General features: G+C 47.7%; 1 protein-coding gene across 7 annotated transcripts in view; it reads right to left on the bottom strand.

Annotated features, from left to right (window-relative positions):
• Nucleotides 1–26214, bottom strand: part of LOC126535281 (uncharacterized) — a 93860-nt gene that overhangs the window by 52064 nt on the left and 15582 nt on the right. The gene's annotated exons all lie outside the window — the stretch shown is intronic.

The raw sequence follows: 26214 nt of genomic DNA on the forward strand, positions 1-26214 counted from the left end.
TTTGTTGAATAGCAGCACATCCCCGATGCATTGAAGACGCAGCTCGCTAAAACGTCGCCCTGAAAGACGTTCCTTGCAAAGTGCCACATACCCAATAAATGTGTGCAACAGCCTGCATAAATCTGAGGTTGCTGCCCTTGACGAAGAGTTGTGACGTGGGTTCGATTCCGCAAGGCAACAAAAATACTTAAAGAATTATTTTCGTCATTACATTTTGTGACATTCGCATCGACAGGCAGCAGTTCCGCCAGTAGGCGTCAAATACATTCATTAAAGAACGCCACACTCACCGGCACATACCAAGGGACCTACGTAGGTGTCAAAGAGGTTCCCTGAAAACCAACCCAGATTGAGTGGCACATAAAGAGTGCTCCAAGATGGCGTCAAATAGTTCCTTAAGACCGTGGTACCTACCCAGTCCGACATATACAGACTCATGTCTGCTTCAAAGAGGTTTGTTGCGGGGAAATAAATATGTAAACATTTCCACAGACTCAGTGACCAAACTGGTTGAATGGTTGGATTCGAACCAGGATCCCTCAGCCCAGAAGCCCGATGCCCAACCCATTTTACCCCTACCAGCTAGTGACTCGGCTGGCACGTAAAGCGGTTAGGTAGGAACAGACCTAAACACATAGCCCGCTAAAAGATCCTAAAGTAACCAAAGAATCCCAACGCTGCACAGTAGAGCGCCTATTAATGAGCATAGCAAAAATATGAGCCATGTTTGCATTGTATCGTAAAGAGAGGCACTTGCTCAATTTGGTGGTGACCTTGTCACATTTACTTTGCAGCCAGTGCTTTGGGTATTTTTGTACAACTCAGTGGAAACAGGTATACTTGGATTCATATTTATCGTTGAAAATGTACATGCTCTAGAGGTATGGCAGCGTTGTGCGGCTGTGCGCAATATATTGAATCCTGATCGCGCACATTATAAGCACTCAGCGATAGCTTGACTGGGTATGGATAATTTACTCTAAAGATAGCCTCAATAAATTATGAATGTATTAACGACGTTTGTGCGCTTTAACCTTTCATTGGCTTGGCTTAGTTACTACTTGCAAATATTAGCCTCATGTACAAAAAGCTTGCTCATGCCTACCTTATGGCTCATAACTAAACACATCAAGAAAGGGAAATGTTGTAGAGCGCTCCAGGATCTTGAACATATGATCTCATACGAAACATTTCGCTCAGTGATATGAACGTTGGGAGATCGCTTCTGCACATGAAATATCCTTTCTTATGCAGCCGTCGCCACTTTGAGAGTGTACAGGGCCAGTATGACCTTTTGTAGATAGATTCTGCTTAATAAATTACGTCTTGGGGTGTCTGACACAAAAACGAACTTCCTTAAGCCCGAAATAAAGGTTGGGCAAATAAAACAAACATCAATGCACACACAAACTTAGAATATGAGCCCGAGCTCTATAATACCTGAAAAAATTGTACATATTCACCATTTTATTAGAAAACGCGAGGGATAAAAAAACAGACCTAAGGAATTCGGCCAATCAACAAGCCGTAACATTAGGAGTTACATTTGCAGAATTTAGAGCAACTGCTTGTGTCCTCGAAAGTTGGAAAATTACTCGAGTTTGAAAATATTTGCCAACACGTTATCAGAAAATTAGGTGCTATCAAATTGTCTAGATCCTTCTCTTATCAGGAGCATATTGCCTTATCGTCAGAGCTCTAAAAAATAACGCTGGAATTTGTTCCGCGGTACTTGGGCTGCAATGAGCGAAAATTAATACGAGACTACATATAGAGGGTGCTCTTTTTTAGCTGCACCAAATTAGGAAAAATCACCCGGGGCAGATAGCACAATTTTAAGCCATGAATATAATTAATCATTGAGGCTGACACTACTTCCACGAGCAATAAATGGACAAATATTATTGAACCAAATTTTTGAACTAGGTTTCTTGCAACTTAGTTTTCAGCAAGTATTTCAATTAACAAATTCACGCTGTTGAGTTTGCAAGGCCTAACGACTTGGGAAAAAATATGAAGATACCACCGGTTTGCACATATTTGCCGTGAAACCTATAATAAATAGGAACCGCTGTTCCACTTAATTCTGACAATGCCGTTGCATACATTGAATCACAAATGTAACGGCAACGCCAATGTTGCTTGTCACAAACTTGGAAAGTGAATATATCCAAAAAGTGATCATCGCGAGAACTCTTCTAAGTCGGTTCATCTTACGAGCTCACTGCCTCCAATGCATGACTTGCAATATGTCCCATAGCGTAAATAAATCGGAAGTTGATTAGCGCAATAGTGCTAATTATTCAGTTAATCGTTTTGATGTGTCAAGGAGTATTGACTGCCTCGTCTTGTCAATTAGTTCAAGTGTTGCAGTTGTGCTATCTGCAACAGCACTTAAGCTGCACTTTCATGCAGCTCAACACAGCTGGCATGTCGTAGAACTTGGTATTAGTGAGCAAGCAAGCTCGCCTGTAAATGGCTGTTGAACGAGATGATTGCGATTTGCTCAATCGGTTAAACTTCTGTGACCATGTGCTGTCATGTGTGTGCGTGTGTGTGTGTGTGTGTGTGTGTGTGCGTGTGTGCGTGTGTGTGTGTGTGTGTGTGTGTGTGTGTGTGTGTGTGTGTGTGTGTGCGTGTGTGCGTGTGTGTGTGTGTGTGTGTGTGTGTGTGTGTGCGTGCGTGTGTGTGTGCGCGCGCGCGTGTGCTTTCATGCGTGAGTGTTTGTATTGAGAGAAGTGAATTGTTTTCACTTCTACTACCTTTGATTGAGAATGTTTTTACGCAAATATAAGCATATTAACGCAATATTTGTGCAAATTACGCCATATTTTATGCATGTTCATTACATGTGTGTATTTTCTTGAGGAAAAGATTCACTGGAGAGCCAGCGCGATGCCTGTATTTTCCTTTACTTTCGTGGTGTCGGGACCTGTTAGCGCCTGCATTTCCGAAAAGACAGATTGGTATGGTGCTTAAGGAAGTCGCGAAAGCCAATTTCATACACACGTGAAAACGCGATCGCGACCACCTCATCTGTCGACGGATGCTCCAAGAAAGCTCAGTGAGTCGCCTACGCTGAGTGGAAACTTTCTGTCAGAGTTCGCAAGGGCGCAGAAGCTTTTGTGGAAACAGTGTATCAGATTCGCTGCACAAAAAAGAGATGAATTTATTCCTTATGCTTTATTTGGTGAAAAAACTGAGGTTGAGGAGTAAATAATGTAGTCATGCACTTAAACAGCCTAGGAAATTTGGGCGTTTTCATAGGAAATGTATGTGTATTTAAAATTTTGGATTATGGTTTGTGTGTAGCGCTGCAAATTTGTGCATTTAACTTCCCCGTAGAACGCTGTACATGTGCAATATGGGAGCCGAGTTAGGCGAAACCAGGCGATTGAAATACGTTCTTAGCATGCGTCGTTTTGCCAAACGCTGAGCAAAGGGCTGAAGATAGAAATCGCAATGCGGAAAACTAGAAACAGCGCACAAAGCAAAAAAAGAAAGAAGACGGTGACGGACATAATTCGGGCGGTTTAAGGATACTCTCAGTTGAATATTCTTCTTAGAATTGAATGTACGGTACAATCACTGTTCAGGACGTGACGCCGCTCCTCAACTCAAAATTGAATGTCGCGGACGCGAGCTTCTTTTGCTAGATGAGTTCACATACAGAGCGTGAGCTGCTGGCATTTGAACAGTTCACAGATACATATTCATTTGCTGATTATGTCGTAATGAATGCAAGAAGCATTCCTGAAAGCCCATGACTTTGGTTTTATTTGTAAGCGAGCATCCTTTCAACGCAGGTCTGAAAATTGCCGATGACGAGTGCAACCAGCTTGACACTGTGTTGTACATTTTTGTAAGCATTACAAAAATGTACCTCTTCTGGTTGTATAATACTAATTCTCATAAATGTAATCCTAGCATGAGTAGTTATGTGAAACTTCACATTACCGGTCACATAGTTTAAATTAGAAGAGCAAGTTTTGAAGGCTATGTTCTCTATATAATAACGTCTTTTCTACGTTAACTACGAGCCACGCACAATTGTAAAGTTGTGATGGAATTAGATGTTCAGTAAATAATTTGGGAAACACGAATAAATCGGGATATTGAAGCTATCCTGCCTTCAAAGCAGGCGCAATAAGTAGGATTCATAAAACTACCACTGGAGTGGTAATACCGCTTATCTCAGTAATGGTTAGGTGAATTTGTATTCAAGATAATAGTTTCTGAGAACACCAACCTTGAGCTTTATCGCCATATGACGGCAAAGCAAGAGTAGCTCATAAAGATTTACTCACAAATTATAATTTTGCTGAAAAGCTTACTAAGTTCTCAGGCTCAGCACAGTATTACTGAGCCGGGCTCCCTCGCACTGAATCTCACCAAAATTCAGCTCAGCCCGGCTCAGCGGCACATAGACTGACCAAAATTTTCTTGAGGCGCGCTCACTAACCAAACTAAAGTTTTACTCAGCCGGCCCCACACGGATTTAGAATCACCAAAATACCCTCTGCTGGATAACTAAGACTGACTCACCAAAATCAAACTGAGGCATTCTACATGGCCTATAGGGTGCCCTGATGCGCACACGGTGACCGCCATATTCTGGCATCCGCTGGCGGCGGGGCGCGAGTTCGTATAAGGTCCTGCAAGCTACATGCGGTAGCTTGGATTGCATGTCACGTTTGATATCCATTCCTTTTCTGGCCTATATAAATTTGAATTTGAAGATTCAGCGGCGCATTCTTTCGTTGGAAATGACTTTTTCTCAGATTTTTTATTGCGTTAACTTTTCACTCTACGATTTTTTTTATATTTTCCACTTTGACCCCCTTACTGCAATGGCTCAGGGCGAAAGGAAGTATGCAGGTCAGTAAATTGGCGACACTGTTGCGATTATGTTCTCTTAAGATAAGTGACAAGAGCGACAACAGGCAAAAGTCGTACAACTTCCTCACCATCAGCGTCACACCATCCCCGTAAAACTGTTGTCCCTGTTCTGTCGTCCTCACACCATCGCCATCACACTGTACTAGCCGCTGCTTTTACAGCCAGTGGCGTGGTCAATATTCCCTGCCCAGAGACTAGTTAGATAAATATGGACATCACCGAAAGTTGATGAAGTAGCCGAATTATCAAAGTAATTGCTGCGGGTGTGCGCTTGGGCCGCATTCTGACAATGGTACTGTTACGCATGGACGCGTACTTATGAATGAGCTCTAACAAAAGATAAGACGACAACATGTGCGCCTCGTGTATCAGGAATAAAGCTATAGAAAACTCATGCGTAAGGAAGTAATGTTACTTAATGATCTTATGTTGGAATACGTTAAGAACAATATTGACACGTGTACTTATCTTTATCGGGCGACCACGTTTCGCCGCCTAACAAATGTAATCGCACAGCGTGGGACGCGCCTGCATGTATTCGAAGTTTCTGGAAAGTTATCGATGCTTCTATTTGCTGTCTGTTGTCGCCGAACCTTATGTTATCTGATTTCATCAGCTGACCTGAATGGGGTAGAACTTTGTGGAAGGCACGCGAGTCCGAACGATTAGTCTGGAACATTCGACGACTGTTCTGTTAAAGCCGACGCGCTTGACCCGCTGATCAGATTTTCGACGATCGCCGACCGTGTTCGCCGCTATCGTTGTGCTATAAGTGTAGCCTGTTTTTGTGGGCACAGGTTCACCCAATAAAAGCTAGTTTTGTATTCCACTGTATTGCTGCTTTCTTCACAGTCACTAACACGTGACATCTGGTGGAGGTGCTTGTGCGTTCATGTACCGAACGCCCCCGCAATGCCGCGATCCAAGCCCGAAGCCCGAGGACAGAACCAATATCGCCCAAGATCAGCGTGCTAGCCGCAGACTGCAAGGACTGCCCCCAGAGCACGGGCTTCTACCTGAGACGACAAAGAAGATCGTGGTCAAGACAACTCCAATGGCTGCCCCAGCGTCCCCCGTTATCCTACAACAACCTCGGGACCCACCAACCTTCCATGGAGCAGCGACTGAAGACCCGGAATCTTGGCTGGAGACCTACGAACGCATCGCGATGTTCAGCAACTGGGACTCCGACGACAAGCTGCGGCATGTCTACTTCGCCTTAGAAGACGCCGCCAGAACTTGGTTTGAGAACAGGGAATCGACCTTGACAACGTGGGACCAGTCCCGTAGCGGCTTCCTGCGCACCTTTACAAGCGTCGTGCGCAAGGAAAGGGCTGAAGCTATGCTGGACGCCCGAGTGCAGCTACCAAACGAGAACATTGCCATCTTTACCGAAGAAATGAGCCGCCTGTTCCGCCACGCCGACCCGGAAATGTCCGAGGAAAAGAAAGTCCGGCTACTGATGCGTGGTGTAAAGGAGGAACTTTTCGCCGGTATGGTACGAAGCCCACCGAAGACCGTCGACGAGTTTCTTCACGAGGCCACTTGCATCGAGAAGACACTCGAGATGCGAAACCAGCAATTCGACCGCCACACCAACTCTACAAGCTATGCCGGCGTTCAATCGCTGGCCTCCGACGACCTGCGCGAGGCTATCAGGGCAGTCGTACGAGAGGAGCTTCAGAAGAGCTTGCCGTCGTCGCAGCCTCAAGTGGCCTCGATCGCTGACATCGTCAAAGATGAGGTTCAGCGGTCGCTTGGAGTTCCGGAGCTGCAACCTCAATTACCGCAACCCCAGCCAGATGCGATGACCTACGCCGCCGTCGCACGCCGTCAAGGTCCTCCTCCGCCACCGCGCCAGGGCCCTGTAACGCCGCAATTCCGTCGGCCACCCCCGCCGCCAGCACGCCCACCCGTCGCCCAGCGCAGCTACCCGAGGAAGACAGACTGGCAGACAGACAGACTCCGTCAACTTCGGAGCGTTGACGTATGGCGCGCTCCTGACCACCGCCCGCTGTGCCACCACTGCGGAGAAGCGGGTCACGTCTACCGACGATGCCCATACCGGGAGATGGGACTGCGAGGTTTCGCCGTCAACGCTCCGCGCCCGCAGCAAAGTGAACGCCCTCGCGATATCGCTGACTACCTCGCGGCTACTGAGTGGAGCTCTCGACGACCGTCACGTTCGCCATCACCAGGCCGCTACCTGTCGCCGCAGCGCCGACTATTCACTGGCCCAGCCCGGGGCCGGTCAGCGAGCCCATATCCGGAAAACTAAAAGCAGCAACCGATGGAGGTGCGGTCGCTGTCCGTCGAACTGACGAAGACCCTCCGCCGCCGACGAAGACGCCGAAGAAACTACCTCGACGACATAACGACACGCCGCCGTGCCGACGAAGTCTGGAAAGAAAGAATGCCACGACGTAGGACGACCTGACGACGTCACATACCAGCCAAAGGTCAACGCGACACAGCCATGATCCGACGCCAAGACCTAACTGCAACGCCAGACAAAGAACCACCGACCTCGAGGTGCTTCTGGACGGCCACGCAGTTACCGCCTTAGTGAACACAGGGGCTGATTACACCGTAATGAGTGGACACATCGCCGCCCAGCTGAAGAAAGTTAAGACCGCATGGGAAGGCCCTCAAATTCGGACCGCTGGAGGACACCTCATCACGCCGACTGGAATCTGCACGGCAAGAATAACCATTCATGACCGGACTTACCCTGCCACCTTCGTTATCCTCCAACAGTGTTCACGAGACGTCATTCTCGGTATAGACTTCCTGGACCAACACGGCGCAATCATCGACCTGAAGTCGAAGTCAGTAACGCTGTCGGAAGATAAAGCGATGCCGCCGGACAGCCCTCGTAGTCACGACGCCTTGAGTGTGCTCGAAGATCAAGTGAGCATCCCGCCTCGCTCCAACATTATTATTTCGGTCGGCACCGAAACACCCGCTGACGTAGAAGGCGTCATCGAATGCGACCAACGTGTACTGCTAGACCGTGAAATTTGCGTCGCAAGAGGGATCGCTCGACTGCATAGAGGGAAAACTGAAGTGTGGCTGACAAACTTCAGCCGAGAGTTCAAGCACATCAACAAGGGCACGACGATCGCGTACATCAAGCGAAAGTACTTCGCTGGGAGTCGAGATTTACATCCACGGCCTCCGGCTCCCTTAAGGGCGTGGCATCCAAACCCTATGACCATCCATCCCTGTCCGAAATCTCCAAACCGATCGCTGAACCCCCGCCACCTCAAAATGGCTCACACTCCTAACTACAAGATCTGGCAGTGGAACTGCCGTGGGTTTCGCCGCAAACGGGGAAACCTTCAGCAGTTCCTTGGGGGTAAGGCGGCCCCGGATATCATTGCCCTTCAGGAGACGGGAGGCCACGCAAAATCGGCAGGGTAGAAATCCTATAATGCTTCTGGGTCGGATTCCACCACCGCTATTCTAGTTCACAGAAATCTAACAGCCAATAAACATGATATTGAAGAAGTCGACATAGACCACGTCTTTATTGAACTCATCCCTAAACGTAAGGAGGATGAAAGCATATTCATTCTTAATGTCTATAGTAGCCCAAAGTGCCGGCGTCACAAGTTCGGAACTCTATACACGAAGGCTCTCAGAATCTCCCAACAAAAGGCCATATTATTATTAGGTGACTTTAACGCTCACCACACTGCATGGGGATACCGCACAGAGGTAGTCAAAGGTAGTAATCTTTGGGTAGAAGCCCAACAACAGGGACTGACTCTCATCACAGACCCCCAGACACCCACCCCTATCGGGAATAGTGTCAGTGTTGACACCACACCCGACCTAACTTTCATCAAAAACATAGGCAACTATGATTGGACTAATACCGGGGAAAGCATCGGTAGCGATCATTATATCATAGAAATCCACATTCAGGCGGGTCCACCCCGCAAGAAGGCCAAACGAGTTTCGCTCACGGAATGGGACCGCTTCCGCCAGATTCGGAAGACAACCGCCACCGAGCATATCAACGATCTCGAGGCCTGGATCGGGGATCTCAGAGATTGCGTGAAACGCGCCACGAGGGAAATCCCTGAAGATGATGGTCTGGTCGAGGTGGATAGCCGCCTCCTACACTTGTGGGAAGCCAAAAAGAGCATGCAAATCCACTGGAAAAAGAATAAAGTAAACCGTACACTCCGCTTGCGCATCGCGCAAATCAATATAGAAATCGAGGAATACGCTAACCAATTAACCAAAAACCAATGGGAAAAGGTATGCGATAGCATGCAGGGACAACTCGGTCTAGCCAAAACGTGGAATCTCCTCCGATATCTTATGGACCCGGATAAGAGTAAATCCGAGCAGAGGAAATGCCTCAATAAGATCACTCACCAATACCAGGGCACGAACGACGAGCTCCTAACAGAGCTCAAAACCCGGTACATAGGCACAAATGCACAAATCCCCCAGAAGCCATACACTGGTCCGGAGAATCTTAACCTAGAGGCACCCATCCTAGAGGCTGAAGTACGAGCCGTCTTGCTGAAACTCCGAACTAAATCTGCACCAGGCCCCGATTGAATAACAAATAAGACCCTCCGGAATCTAGATGACGTATCTATCACTGCATTAACAGTGCACTTCAACCGCTGTTGGGAAACAGGTTCTATCCCCTCGCAATGGAAGCATGCACAAATAATATTCATACCTAAACATGGTAAGCGACTACAGCTCGAGAACTTACGCCCGATCTCTCTGACCTCATGCGTAGGAAAACTCATGGAGCACGTTATACTTGACCGCCTCCACAATTTTGCGGAGGACAATAACTTATTTCCGAACTCCATAATTGGCTTTCGTCCAAAACTTTCCACGCAAGACATCATGCTTCAGCGTAAGCATCAAGTTCTGGACCACATACCCAAGTATGGTACCCGGGCTGTCCTGGGCATTGATCTTACAAAGGCCTTTGACAACGAGAATCTGCAGTACCTAGAGAATACTAGAGAATCTGCAGTACCTAGGTGTGGGCCAGAGGACCTACAACTACATCAAAGATTTCCTCAACCACCGCACAGCGGAACTAAGAATAGGGGAACTACAATCGGACAAGATCCCTCTTGGAAGTCGTGGCATACAGCAGGGATCAGTCTTATCGCCCTTCCTCTTTAATTTAGCGATGATCCGATTACCGGAACAACTTAATCAGATTCCAGATCTACACTACAGTCTGTATGCCGACGACATCACCCTGTGGGTGGTTAAAGGTAGCGATGGACATATAGAAACCACGCTGCAACAAGCTGTAGACACGGTTGAAAAGTACGTTACCGACAAAGGCCTCGCCTGCTCACAGCAAAAATCAGAACTCTTCCTACTCAGAGCCCCTACAAACTGCAAATCCGACATTGCGCCATCCCCAGAAATCACTGTGCGAGCCGGAGGAGGCGCGATCCCGGTGGTGACCACCATCCGTGTACTAGGCCTCTTCATGCAAGCTCACGGGCGCAACTGCAACACAATTCATAAACTGGAAGCATGCGTTCGGCAGACGATGCGACTCATTTCAAGAATTGCCAGCCGACACTCTGGCATGAAAGAAGCCAACCTCATAAGGTTGGTACAAGCCTTCGTTCTAAGCCGCATCACCTACATCACCCCGTACCTCTGCCTCAAAGCGGCTGAGAGAGAGAAAATAGAGGGAATTATCCGGAGGGCCTATAAACAGGCTCTTGGGCTACCTATCAGAACGGCCAACGCTAAATTGCTAGCCCTAGGTGTGCACAACACCCTCGATGAACTTGTAGAAGCGCACCTTATATCTCAATATGAAAGGCTAGCTGAGAGTGCCGCCGGGCGAAACATCCTCCAGAATCTCGGCATCAACTACGAGTCGATGCAAAGAATTAAAGTAGACATTCCTCACGATCAGAGGCGCCATCTCAAAATTAATCCACTAGCTAAAAACATGCACCCCGAATTCCACAAGGAAAGGAGGGCCGAGCGATCCAAAGCTTTACATCAGCAATTCCACGCCTTCAAAGACGTAGTCTATGTCGACGCAGCAGAATACATAGAACGCAACTGTATGTCCCTTGTAGTGGTGGACTCCTCAGGTCAAATACGCGCTGGTGGTTCAATTCGCACCAGAAGCTCCGAAACATCGGAAGAGGTGGCTATCGCTTTGGCAATAGCCTCCACACATTGTCATTACATTATTAGCGATTCCAGAGCAGCAGTACGCAATTTTGCGAAAGGTCGGGTCTCGGCTCCCGTAAAACACATAATAGACACCAATCAACACCCACGATCAATCCAGATCATTTGGGCTCCAGCACACTCCTCCCTACCCGGCAACGATGCCGCCCACACCGCCGCTCGAGGACTTGCCAACCGAGCACCCGGACGGCTCACGCTAGGATCAGAGAGGGATCGCATGGTCAGTTACCAGGAAATAATTCAGCACTACAGGTTAGTCAGGGCAGTGTACCCGCCAGCACACAAATCGCTTAACAAGCGGCAAGTAGTAGCTTGGAGACGACTGCAGACCCCGTAGCCTATCACTACTACTACCCGGACCAATACCCTAATACATGTAAGCATTGTAAGCAAAAAGCTGATCTATTCCATATTATGTGGTCGTGCCCAGCAGAAAATCACACAAATCACGGAATAAGTAATACTGAGCAGTGGGAGGCCGTGTTGCTCAGCTCCGACCCTGACCTGCAGGCCAAGGTCATCGAGAGAGCTGAAGAAGCCGCCCGGGCCCAGGGGCTTGTGGCTGCCTAACAACAGGGTCATCCGTCAATACCTTGTTTTCAAATAAAGTCTTTACTCACTCACTCACTCGAGGAAATTCTGGAAACCAGCAACGTGTTTGTCCTCTCAGATTCCGCCGCATCTACCCCGACAACCATGGTTCCCGAACCAGACTACGACATTAATCCAGGTCTCCCCGTGATTAAGCAACAGCAGCTCAGAAGTCTGCTCCGACGATACAAAGGCTGCTTTTCGACGTCATCGAGGATTCCACAAACACCAGTCGCCAAGCGTCGCATAATCACCGAGGAGTGCGCTCGACTACTCCGCCAGAGCCCTTACCGAGTTTCGCCGCGAGAACGTGAAGCTATAAGAGAACAAGTCGACGAAATGCTGCGCGACGACATCATCCAGCCGTCGAAAAGCCCGTGGGCATCCCCTGTTGTCCTGGTGGAGAAAAAGGACGGAACCCTTCGTTTCTGCGTCGATTATCGTCATCTGAACAAGATCACGAAGAAGGACGTATACCCCCTTCCACGGATAGACGACGCATTGGATCGGCTCTGCAACGCTAAATACTTCTCGTCGATGGACCTGAAGTCAGGCTATTGGCAAACAGAAGTCGACGAAAGAGATTGCGAAAAGACCGCCTTCATCACCCCAGACGGCCTCTACGAGTTCAAGGTTATGCCATTTGGACTGTGCTCGGCGCCTGCAAAGTTCCAACGCGTGATGGACACGGTTTTAGCAGGACTGAAGTGGCAGACCTGTCTCGTTTACTTGGATGACGTCGTTGTCTTCGCCGGAAATTTCGACGATCACCTTAGGCGGCTTGCAACAGTACTAGATGCCATCAAGTCATCAGGGCTCACTCTGAAGCCAGAAAAGTGCCGCTTCGCTTACGATGAGCTTCTGTTTCTAGGCCACGTTATCAGCAAGTCTGGAGTCCGCCCCGACCCGCAGAAGACAGCTGCCATTGCAAAGTTCCCGCAGCCCATCGACAAGAAGGCAGTGCGTAGATTTCTTGGCATGTGCGCCTACTACAGGCAATTTGTCAAGGACTTTTCACGCGTCGCTGAGCCGCTGACAAAGCTAACTAAATGTGACGTCGATTTCAAGTGGGAAACGCCGGAGGCCGACGCATTTCAAGAACTGAAACGACGCATGCAATCGCGGCCCGTACTTGCGCACTTCGACGAGCAGGTCCATACCGAAATACACACTGACGCCAGTAGCCTAGGCCTCGGTGCCATCCTAGTCCAGAGAAAAGATGGACATGAACACGTGATAGTTTACGCTAGCCGGTCGATGCCTCGCCATCGTTTGGGCTACAGCGAAATTCGACCGTACCTCTATGGCAGGCCGTTCAAAGTGGTCAGCGACCATCACGCGTTGTGTTGGCTAGCTAACTTAAAGGACACTTCAGGACGGCTGGCACGGTGGAGCCTCCGACTACAATAACACGACATCACCGTAACATACAAGTCCGGACGAAAACACTCAGATGCCGATTGCCTATCACGCGCCCCCATTGACCCGCCGCCGCAAGATGACGAGGATGACGACGCCTTCCTTGGAATAATAAGCGCGGAAGACTTCGCCGAACAACAACGAGGGGACCCGGAGCTAAAAGCCCTAGTCGGGTATTTGGAAGGGCACACCGACTTTGTCCCTAGGGCATTTAAGCGTGGATTATCTTCGTTCACGCTTCAGAACGAGCTACTCGTGAAGAAGAACTTCTCACCAGTCCGCGCCAACTACCTTCTTGTTGTACCGTCAGCGCTGCATCCAGAAGTACTGCGCGCCTTACACGACGATCCTACTGCTGGGCACCTAGGATTCTCCCGGACGCTGTCGACGATACAGGAAAGGTACTACTGGCCGCGTCTGACCGCCGATGTCGCCCGTTACGTCAAGACATGCCGAGGCTGTCAACGACGCAAGACACCGCCGACAAGGCCAGCAGGGTTACTACAGCCGATCGAACCTCCTCGTTGACCATTCCAGCAGATTGGGATGGATTTGTTGGGGCCGTTTCCGACGTCAACATCCGGCAATAAGTGGATTGTCGTGGCGACGGACTATCTCACCCGCTTCGCTGAAACTTAAGCCCTACCGAAATGCAGCGCAGCCGAAGTGGCGAAATTTTTTGTCGAGAACATCCTGCTGCGATATGGTGCCCCAAAAGTCCTCATCACCGACAGAGGAACGGCTTTTACAGCAGAGCTCACCCAAGCCATTCTGCAATATAGCCAGACAAGCCACAGGAGGACAACTGCCTACCATCCGCAAACGAATGGTCTCACGGAGCGCCTGAACAAGACCCTCGCCGACATGCTAGCGATATACGTCGACGTTGAGCACAAGACGTGGGACGCGGTCCTGCCGTATGTAACCTTCGCTTACAACACAGCGGTGCAAGAAACAACACCGATCACGCCGTTCAAGCTGGTCTACGGCAGAAACCCGACGACGACGCTCGACGCCATGCTGCCGCACGTCACTGACGAGGAGAACCTTGACGTCGCTACCTATCTGCAGCGCGCCGAAGAAGCCCGACAGCTCGCCCGCCTGCGGATCAAGAACCAGCAGAGGACCGATAGCCGACACTACAACCTCCGACGACGCTTCGTCGAGTACCAGCCCGGTGACCGTGTTTTTGTTTGGACCCCTATACGCCGACGAGGACTGAGCGAGAAGCTTTTGCGTCGCTATTTCGGACCGTACAAGATCATCCGACGTATTGGCGCACTGGACTATGAGGTCGTGCCAGACGGCATTTCGCAATCATAGCGACGCCGCTCACGACCTGAAATAGTTCACGTTGTGCGACTCAAGCCGTACAACCAGCGTTAATGAACTTTGGGACTTCGCGTAACTCACCTTTGGACTTTGTTTCTTTTCGTTGTTTTGTTCCTTATGTTTAATAAGTGTCCTTTTGTGTTTCGCTCTCTTATATTTGTAGCATCGGGACGATGCTTCTTAAGAGGGGGGTATTGACACGTGTACTTATCTTTATCGGGCGACCACGTTTCGCCGCCTAACAAATGTAATCGCACAGCGTGGGACGCGCCTGCATGAATCCGAAGTTTCTGGAAAGTTATCGATGCTTCTGTCCGCTGTCTGTTGTCGCCGAACCTTGTGTTATCTGATTTCATCGCGTGACTCGAATGTTGTAGAACTTTGTGGAAGGCATGCGGGTCCCAATGATTCGTCTGGAACATTCGATGACTGCTGTGTAAAAGCCGATGCGCTTGACCCGCTGATCTGATTTTCGACGATCGCCGACCGTGTTCGCCGCTATCGTTGTGCTATAAGTGTAGCCTGTTTTTGTGGGCACAGGTTCGCCCAATAAAAGCTAGTTTTGTATTCCTCCGTATTGCTGCTTTCTTCACCGTCACTACCACGTGACGATATGATTACAAACGGCATATTTCAGTGCAGGCTTAATTGAACTTGTGATTATTATCTCTCACTTTTTCACTTGCTATTGACATATACAAACGAAAGGTGAGTGAGTGAGTGAAACAACTTTATTTGGTCCACTATTGACGTAAGCAAACTCCACGTCACCTGGCTAGGCCCACTCGGGGACCTTCAGGTGAAACCTGACGGCCCTCTCACGAGCCCTCGGGACTGCCAGGATTTGAGAGGTTTGATCCTGGGCCCTAATTAGCCTCCACATTTCCTCTTGGGTGAAAGGGGGAGCGGCAGAGGCGCAGCCCCACAGGACATGTTCGAAGTCCGCATAATCACCACACAGAGGGCAGTCCGGATTTGGGAACCGTTCGGGATACATTGTGTGCAGCGCCGCGGGGCTCGGGTAAGTGCTTGTTTGCAGAAGTCTGAGAGTGACTGCCTGGGCCCTGCACAGCGAGCGACTGCACAAAATAAAGGTAATACTAGTTGCCGTGTCTACTAGAAATATAAAGGCCAGCCCATATTTGCTTATGCAACCACTAACGTATGAGAATGCACAGCCTCTGTCTGAAGTGAGTGACAACCAGCATCTTAGTTATTGTTTCCCTGTGGTCTTCGCACATGTTCAGGCACGGTTGGTCTACTTCTTCAAGGTATTTAGTGAGGGACCGCAGTGGCGAATTCATCCCGTGTGCTTTGTTCGTAAGCTATGCAATAACACCCTTCAAGTGATTTCGTAGTTCTTCAGGGCGCGAATCACTTCACTGCTTCCACAGATGAAGTTCCGCAAGAGACAGAATCTTTGAGAGTTGTCCATGGCGAATATTGATTGATGGCTGCCCCAAGCAGAGCATCCTTGTAGTACGGGCAGGCTACGGACTACAAAACGCTTCTCAGGTGGAAGCCTCTAAGGTAGTATAAAATGCGACATTCTGTTGGCGTCTGCGCCACAATGAATGAAATATCTGAGTCGTCATTTCCTTCGTAAAAACTTTCTGAGAGGGCGTATTCACCGAAGAAAGGAGTTCAACAAAATATTCTCAAGGTTCTGTCGTCCACCTGGTGTCGAGAAACTTGCTTGCGCTCACAAGCCTCAGAGCCTACTTCAGATCATATGCAGTTGACGCTGGCTTAATGAGACGCATTACAGAGAGGAGGCTCTCGAGGTAATCCTGGAGAAGCCTTTTCTTAAGAAAAAACATTAGTGCTGTTTATTGCTGAAGATAAATTTGTGCAGGCGAAAAATCACTCTCGTAGAAGTAGCACGATGGACGAGTTTGCCTATGCTATCAAATGGATTAGGCGCTCCTACGAACGCTACATGTACACGCAAATGTCGTCAGCAGCAACTTGTCCCACTTGATTTTCAACCCACGGGACCCCTCTTTTCGGGTCTTTAGCAAACGAGAACACCCTTCACCAACTTTCAACCTTGTTGGTACACTGGGGAATGCCAAACCCATGTATTCTGCAGAACGACCACGTGAGTAATGCCAGTCTGGCGGCATCGTCGACGCCAGTATTTAGCAAGAGGATGGCGGCGGCTTCACCCGACAGCCGGTCTTGGCGGCTGTCGACCCCTTCAAAGAATGGCATCAGCCTAATCGGAGAGCGTGCGAATCAAGGCACCGTAAGTTGGCCTGCGGACTCTGCCGGTCTTACCATACTCCCGAGTTCATTATCAACATATAAACATATCAATGTATACAATGACTTCATATTAGATACGATCGAGAAACAAGGGGGTAAATGAGGGGACCAGTTTTTTAATCGTATCTTAGGAAGCCAACAAACTTTCATATTAGATGTATAGCACATGCCGAGCCATTACAAACGCCTAATATTTGACATCTATATTCAAGTAAGTGTCTTGGAGAAGTCGTGCACAATGTCTTTCACAAACTAATGCACAAGACACAAGTTATTCATTTCTTGTGCAATACTACGTCTTGTGAGAAGCACTTAAATAAGGCGCGCGATCTTGGCATTGCTGCTACTATTTCATCTTTGGGGTAAATCTTCTGAAGGAATATTTAAACAAATGTGGATCCAAAATCATGAAAGGGGCTGACAGATGGAATAGCACAATGTGGTATAAAGGATATAAACAGGGATAAGGTGCCTCAGCAAGGCTGGCCAACGTTTCGATAGGAGGACGCATCTTCGTCAAAGGCGGCGTCGTCAACTTCGGCATGTTAGTTTTAAAGGGTTAGTGCAGAGACGTTACGTGTGGTTGTTGTCGGTGGCGGTTGGTTGTGAAGGGAGAGACTCCAAAGAGAATGAGCGCTGTCGCCTGACATCAGTGAGCGTGGTTCCCAAGACGAGGGGACAAGAGCGTAGAATGGGAAGGCGGAGAGAAAAGAAAAGAAAGAAAAGCAGAGAAAGAAAAAGGGGGTACCTCGAAAAACAGAAAAGAAAGAACAAGGAAACAAAAAGACGGGCATGGGGGATGGGGGTGTTGGGGAAGCGAGAGGTTAGGGAGCATTCAGGGGTGTCGTTGGCGCCACGTTTTTGTGGCTTTAGAATCATCATCATCATCATCCTAGTTACGCCCACTGCAGGGCAAAGGCCTCTCCCATACTTCTCCAACTACCCCGGTCATGTACTAAATGTGGCCATGTTGTCCCTGCAAACGTCTTAATGTCATCCGCACACCTAACTTTCTGCCGCCCCCTACTACGCTTCCCTTCCCTTGGAATCCAGTCCGTAACCCTTAATGACCATCGGTTATCTTCCCTCCTCATTACATGTCTGGCCCATGCCCATTTCTTTTTCTTGATTTCAACTAAGATGTCATTTACCCGCGTTTGTTCCCTCACCCAATCTGCCCTTTTCTTATCCCTTAACGTTACACCTATCGTTCTTCTTTCCATAGCTCGCTGCGTCGTCCTCAATTTCAGCAGAACCCTTTTCGTAAGCCTCCAGGTTTCTGCCCCGTAGGTGAGTACTGGTAAGACACAGCTGTTATACACTTTCCTCTTGAGGGATAGTGGCAACCTGCTGTTCATGATCTGACAATGCCTGCCAAACGCACCACAGCCCATTCTTATTCTTCTGGTTATTTCAGTCTCATGATCCGGATCCGTGGTCACTACCTGCCCTAAGTAGATATATTCCCTTACCACTTCCAGTGCCTCGCTACCTATCGTCAACTGCTGTTCTCTCCCGAGACTGTTAAACATTACTTTAGTTTTCTGTAGATTAATTTTCAGACCCACCCTTCTACTTTGCCTCTCCAGGTCAGTGAGCATGCATTGCAATTGGTCTCCTGAGTTACTAAGCAAGGTAATATAATCAGCGAATCGCAAGTTGCTAAGGTATTCTCCATCAACTTTTATCCCCAATTCTTCCCACTCCAGGTCTCTGAATACCTCCTGTAAACATGCTGTGAATAGCATTGGAGATATCGTATCTCCCTGTCTAACGCCTTTCTTTATTGGGATATTGTTGCTTTCTTTGTGGAGGATTACGGTGGCTGTGGAACCGCTATAGATAGCTTCCAGTATCTTTACATATGGCTCATCTACACCCTGATTCCGTAGTGCCTTGATGACTACTGAGGTTTCGACTGAATGAAATGCTTTTTCGTAATCAATGAAGGCTATATATAATGGTTGGTTATATTCCGCACATTTCTCTATCACCTGATTGATAGTGTGAATAGGGTCTATTGTTGAGTAGCCTTTACGGAATCCTGCCTGGTCCTTTGGTTGACAGAAGTCTAAGGTATTCCTGATTCTATTTGCGATTACCTTAGTAAATACTTTGTAGGCAACGGACAGTAAGCTGATCGGTCTATAATTTTTCAAGTCTTTGGCGTCCCCTTTCTTTTGGATTAGGATTATGTTAGCGTTCTTCCAAGATTCCGGTACGTTCGAGGTCATGAGGCATTGTGTATATAGGGCGGCCAACCTTTTTAGGACAGTGTTCCCACCATCCTTCAACAAATCTGCTGTTACCTGTTCATCCCCAGCTGCCTTCCCCCTTTGCATAGCTCCCAAGGCGTTCTTTACCTCTTCCGGTGTTACTTGTGGGATTTCAAGTTCCTCTAGGCTATTCTCTCTCACCTTATCGTCGTGGGTGTTACTGGTACTGTATAAATCTCTATAAAATTCTTCAGCCACTCGAATTATCTCATCCATTTTGGTGACGATATTGCCGGCTTTGTCTCTTAACGCACACATCTGATTCTTGCCTATTCCTAGTTTCTTCTTTACTGCTTTTAGGCTTCCTCCGTTCCTGAGAGCCTGTTCAATTCTATCCATATTATAGTTCCTTATGTCCGCTGTCTTACGCTTGTTGATTAACTTAGAAAGTTCTGCCAGTTCTATTCTAGCTGTAGGGTTAGAGGCTTTCATACATTGGCGTTTCTTGATCAGGTCTTTCGTCTCCTGCGATAGCTTACTGGTTTCCTGTTTAACGGCGTTACCACCGACTTCTATTGCGCACTCCTTAATGATGCCCATAATATTGTCGTTCATTGCTTTAACACTACGGTCCTCTTCCTGGGTTAAAGCCGAATACCTGTTCTGTAGCTTGATCCGGAATTCCTCTAGTTTCCCTCTTACCGCTAACTCATTGATTGGTTTCTTATGTACCAGTTTCTTCCGTTCCCTCCTCAATACAAGGCTAATTCGAGTTCTTACCATCCTATGGTCACTGCAGCGCACCTTGCCGAGCACGTCTACATCTTGTATGATGCCAGGGTTCGCGCAGAGTATAAAGTCTATTTCATTTCTAGTCTCACCATTCGGGCTCCTCCACGTCCACTTTCGGCTAACCCGCTTGCGGAAAAAGGTATTCATTATCCGCATATTATTCTGTTCTGCAAACTCTACTAATAACTCTCCTCTGCTATTCCTAGAGCCTATGCCATATTCCCCCACTGCCTTGTCTCCGGGCTGCTTCTTGCCTACCCTGGCATTGAAATCGCCCATCAGTATACTGTATTTTGTTTTGACTTTACCCATCACCGATTCCACGTCTTCATAGAAGCTTTCGACTTCCTGGTCATCATGACTAGATGTAGGGGCGTAGACCTGTACAACCTTCATTTTGTACCTCTTATTAAGTTTCACAACAAGACATGCCACCCTCTCGTTAATGCTATAGAATTCCTGTATGTTACCAGCTATGTTCTTATTAATCAGGAATCCGACTCCTAGTTCTCGTCTCTCTGCTAAGCCCCGGTAGCACAGGACGTGCCAGCTTTTTAGCACTGTATATGCTTCTTTTGGCCTCCTAACTTCACTGAGGCCTATTATATCCCATTTACTGCCCTCTAATTCCTCCAATAGCACTGCTAGACTCGCCTCACTAGATAACGTTCTAGCGTTGAAGGTTGCCAGGTTTATATTCCAATGGTGGCCTGTCCGGAGCCAGGGATTCTTAGCACCCTCTGCAGCGTCGCAGGTCTGACCGCCGCCGTGGTCAGTTGCTTCGCAGCTGCTGGGGACTGAGGGCCGGGGTTTGATTGTTGTGTTCATATAGGAGGTTGTGACCAAGTACTGCACCAGGGTGGCCAATCCTGCTCTGGTCAGAGAGTGCGTTACCGGTTCTGGTCACCGGGATCAGGCCGCACTCGAGGCCTGTTTGTGCAATTTTCTCAACAGATGGTTGTTGTTGTGTTTTTCTGGTATTTTCCGGTGGAGAATTGTGCGGCCCGGGATTTGAATCACGGTCCTCTTGCACGGGAGGCGGATACTCTACCGTCCCCGCAGGAGTTAAATTAAAAATTAAATTATGGGATTTTACGTGACAAAACCACTTTCTGATTATGAGGCACGCCGTAGTGGAGGACTCCGGAAATTTCGACCACCTTGGGTTCTTTAGCGTGCACCTAAATCTAAGTACACGGGTGTTTTCGCATTTCGCCCCCATCGAAATGCGGCCGCCGTGGCCGGGATCCGATCCCGCGACCTCGTGCTCAGCAGTCTAACACCATAGCCACTGAGTAACCACGGCGGGTCCCGCAGGAGTTGTACGCATCATTTAACATACAGTGGTGCCCTATTTGATCAATCAAGGTTTACCAATCTGAGCTCGGTTATACCGCACGGATGGCACTCGGCTAGAGAACCTGGAATTTATGACCTGCACATGTGTGGCCATACATAATTGAAGATATGTATCTTTCTTTCTTTCTTTTAGGAGGGTTCCCGTACAGTGATAAAATAAAGGAAAAGACATTAAAAAGAAAAAAAAAAGAAAAAGGAAAAAAAAAGAAGCAACATAACAGGTGATTCGAACTCGTGACCCTTCGATGTTGCCCGGAAAGATAGCTCAATCGGTTGGTTCGTCAGGCCCCAGGCTATTTTCAAGCGCCACAGCTCCTACTCCGAGCTTCGTACTTACGCGTAAAGGGACTGATGTTGTCCGCGATAGCCGGTTGGAAGGCATACTTTCTTGGAAAAATGGCCTCCCGAGGAGAAGAGCGAACTCGAGCTGCTTTTGAGACTAGGAAAACTGCCTTAAAATATTTAGACTTGAGGGAAAGCTTCGTTAACAAACTATAACACGGCAATCAGCACTCGAATACGACGAGAGAAATTATTGAGACGTGGAAGATTTTCTTGAAATAAATATGGTTTGCGAGACAAATGCTTGTAAATATTGAACCGAGAGGGCATCATCCGCACGAGACCACCACCAGGCACCTTACTGAGACGTGGAGGGCTTTGCGGCCGGAACAAAGCCTCCCGTCCCCGCCGGCCAAGAGGGGAAAACGCGCTTTCCGATCGCTCAAGGTTGCGCGGACATAGTATAACTCTAGCGTCTAGGAGAAGCTTAACCAGGTGCGATGGCGGCACGCTTAGCGTGGGAAGCTAGCCGCCAGAATAACTATCTCAAGGACTGCAGCTGACGAGGGCGAAATACCTTCGTGTAATTATAACACCCCTAATAGGACTACTTTCGAAAGAAAAAAAAGGAAACGGGCCAGAGGGCTATACTACGAGAGCTATGACTGATAGTTTTCTATATATATATATATATATATATATATATATATATATATATATATATATATATATATATATATATATATATATATACATATATTCATCTCATCTATGGGATCGCATGCGCGCGCTGTTGCTTTGTCTCTGCGTGTAGTAGTTAAGAGAGCCAGTTTAAGGGCGGAGAAGAAGGAAGGAAAGGAAAGAAAAACTGCAGCGCCGTGGTTGTAAAGCGCACCCGTGGTAGACAAATGGAAGGCGATATAAGCGTGCGTGGCCATGATACGCACACGACAAACTGCCTTAAAATATTTAGACTTGAGGGAAAGCTTCGTTAACAAACGATGGCACAGCAATCAGCACTCGAATATAATTATAACCCTAATAATAATTGTAAATATTCATCTCACTTATGGGTTCTAATGCGCGCGCTGTTGCTTTGTCTCTGCGTGTAGTAGGTAAGAGAGGCAGTTTAAAGGCGTAGAAGAAGGAAAGAAAGGAAAGTCTCTGAAACAAAATTGCAGCGCCGTGGTTTTAAAGCGCAACCGTGGTAGAGAAACGGAAGGCGATATAAGCGTGCGTGGCCATGATACGCACACGACAAACTGCCTTAAGATATTTAGACTTGAGGGAAAGCTTCGTTAACAAACGGTAGCACGGCAATCAGCACTCGAATATAATTATAACCCTAATAATAATTGTAAATATTCATCTCATCTATGGGATCTAATGCGCGCGCTGTTGCTTTGTCTCTGCGTGTAGTAGTTGAGAGAGCCAGTTTAAGGGAGGCGAAGAAGGAAGGAAAGGAAAGTCTCTGAAGCAAAATTGCAGCGCCGTGGTTTTAAAGCGCTCCTGCAGTGGTAGAGAAACGGAAGGCGATATAAGCGTACGTGGCCATGGTACGCACCCGACAAACTGCCTTAAAATATTTAGACTTGAGGGAAAGCTTCGTTAACAAACTATAACACGGCAATCAGCACTCGAGTACGACGAGAGAAATTATGGAGACGTGGAAAATTTTCTTGAAATAAATATGGTTTGCGAGACAAATGCTTGTAAGTATTGAACCTCTTAAAAGATGAGGGGAAATATGCGCTCACCGAGATGGCATCATCCGCACGAGACCACCACCAGGCACCTTACTCGGCTTTAGAATAGCCGGTCGAAATTCGTGCTCGTGGACGCTTTTAAAATGTGCACAATGAAAACGTGACGTTCCGTAATGCAAGTATTTAAGTACCTTATATCATTGGACTGCAGGAGGACCGGTTCGCTATTTTCCTTTTTGAATTGCCGGGCATCACGCCAGGGCCTGAGAATTTCACGAGACATAGTTCTTCCACATCATCAACAGAAGTTTTGCGACACTACATGCCATAAATGCAAATGCGCAGTCCCCAACTGTGATACTGTTGACGTTCATAAATGTGGTCAGTCGAACTGAACCGAGACACCAACCGCATAGAAAGAAAAGAGCACTAGGAGGAAACGTGACCTGATCATCTTGGGGCTTAGCGATGAAAATTTAATGGAAAGGTTCATTTGAAATAAGCCCTAACAAGGTGACGTGCAAGTGCTAATTTTATCCGATTAGCACGAGGAGTGTGCGCGACCGAGTAGACTGTAGAGCCCATGACGGGGGTCGATTGTGACGAAGGCGCCACTAAGAGCTACTGTGCACCAAAGTCTATCTAGAAAAGGCGCGGCTACCCTGGAGAGCTTAGTGCCCAAAAGTATGTGCGCAGTGGGGCCCTTAATGAAAGTAGTGGGGCGTCATGAAAGCGGGCTGGCGTGAGGAGGCCAACAACTTTAAGTCGTGCTCGCTCCTAGCATTTCTTTTGCCGTTCATCGAATACCAAACTCTGCACGAGAACACCACGCAGCCAACGTACATTCAAACCACGATTCACGAGAGCACTGCTAAATGTCCACCTCACGTTGTTGTTCTCTTAGGCTGAGCAGGAGACGGACCATTTGGACAGTCCAGTCGCTTCGCAGAAGAAAGTTCCACTGATTTGAGAAAATCTCTATAAGCAAACGAGCAGTGTCATAATGCGAATCACCAGTGGCGCGGAACACCAGCCATAACCAGGTCCGCAATTAGCAAAGAGCGCGATGACAACAAAATAAGGGAGGGATCGAACAAGCACTGAACGGTAAATGTAACAGAGCCGATTAATCTACAAAACTCACGAAATTCGCATGCTGTCATCTTGCTCGCATTGAGTGTTGCCCTACTTCCCTTCAATACCTATCTTCATCATTCCGCGGTTGCGCACCGAGTACGAATACGCGAAGCAGAGGCAATACAGTTAGGGCAATTGCAGCCTGTTGTCATGATTCTCGACGGAGAGGAGCCAATTTGCAATGCTGGAGCTGTGACAAGAACGGGATTAAAACAGGCGGTGCATGTACTGAAGTGTAGGAGTGAAAGAGGGAGTCCCAGGTGGGGCGCGCAGCCAAACGACAACACGAAGGATAGTCACGCGTTCCCGTACTCGACGTGTTTTTTTTTTTTTTCTGCGCTCGATTGTTCTAAGCAGCGCACCGCATCCCGTTGCCACAGTCAGTGTGCCTTTAGCGATATTTTTTTTTCTTTCTGAAGTTGGCAAAATAAACAGAAGTCACTGAACTCACTCATAATATAGGCATATCGTTTCTTGGGGTCCTCACTCAGACTCAGTTAGGCCGAATTTCTCCTCAGCCGGGATCTGTCCAAACTCGGCTTCAGCAAAACTTTCCTCAGCTAGGCCCCCCCCAAGTCCACTTAGCCTTATAAAATTTCTAGTCAGGTAGCCTCGCTCAAATTAAAACTCAAGCACTGGTCGGAATTTCAGTGAGTCTAAGTGATACGAATCATGAGTGAGTGTATCTACCTATCGTCACGATACATTTTTGCATCAGCCTGTTATTATTGTGAGGCATGAAACTCATGCGACATGTTAGACAAATGTAGGTTGTGGAGGCCGAATAAAGCTTTGCATAACAAGCCGCGCTAAAATCCTTTGTATCAATAAAATACGCAAAATTTATTTCCTCCTAATGGCCTTCAGAGAAATCACGCCGCAGTTAAACAAAGCATTGTCCTGCTCCATAGAGTGGAAAATCATCGCAAAGTCTTACAAAGTTCGTGATATTGGTATAGGTGCCACAGGTTTTTCTCGTCAGTACAGTGCCCGAGGAAACAGAATTCTGTTCTAGTGGAATTCCTGCAAGTAGTGCTATCTTGAATTGTTGAACTATAGGGACGTGATATGACGAGGGACGTGTACATGAGTACGCTGAAAGCCTCCCCACCAACAGATACGTTTATCGCTGGAAAACATACCAGAGCCCGACACACGTGTAGGTTATGCCTCCCGTCGACAAAATGTGTGCGTCATCGGCTATTTATAGCAACATTAATACACGCTTAAATGTTCAGGAAGGATAACTGCGTAATCCTAAGCTGCGGTCAGCTGGCTCTGTCGCACTCAATACAAACATTTCCACTTACAGCTCCACGGCTATTACACATGAGACGATGAATTACAAGCGATTTTGTCTTTTCTTCAAGAAAAATCGCTCATATGGATCTCTTTTATCATCCTTGTAATTACGTCAGCGACAGCGCAAACACTTGATAACCATATCGCGATGCAGTTGCACGGGCTACCGTTGTGTTTTGCACTGCTATGATTTACTCTTTTGTTAGCAAAAGGCACTGACGCCACAAAGGCAGCGGTGTGCTTCAGCGGTGATGCAAATCGTTTAAACCTAAATACATAGAGCATCGCATGTCATATTTAGTCCTTAACCTCCGCGTTGATAATAGCTTAAACTTAGCAAGTCTCCTCGCATTACAGAGGGTGTCCCCGTTATTACGCACGAAGTTTTAAAGATGATACGCTATTCTAAGGGAATGTCGTCTGGCCGAGCATTGGAAATCAGCGCGATTGTGTTCCTTCCACGATGCATGAGCTGCTCCTGGCGATTATTACGTACTAACAATCAAATAAACGTGCAGAGTGGAGCCACCAGCGGTGAGACAAGCTCACCTTCCCACTAAGCCTCTTTGGTGTCGCAACGCAGGTTAAATTTATTGAGATACCAATTATACAATCACTACAGTCGAGCTTTTGTTGTTCCTAGCACCATTGCTCTGAGCTTCCCTATATATTGCAAGTGCGATAAAATTCATCAA

This window comes from Dermacentor andersoni, chromosome 7 (genome assembly GCF_023375885.2).
Source record: "Dermacentor andersoni chromosome 7, qqDerAnde1_hic_scaffold, whole genome shotgun sequence".
Lineage (NCBI taxonomy): Eukaryota > Metazoa > Arthropoda > Arachnida > Ixodida > Ixodidae > Dermacentor > Dermacentor andersoni.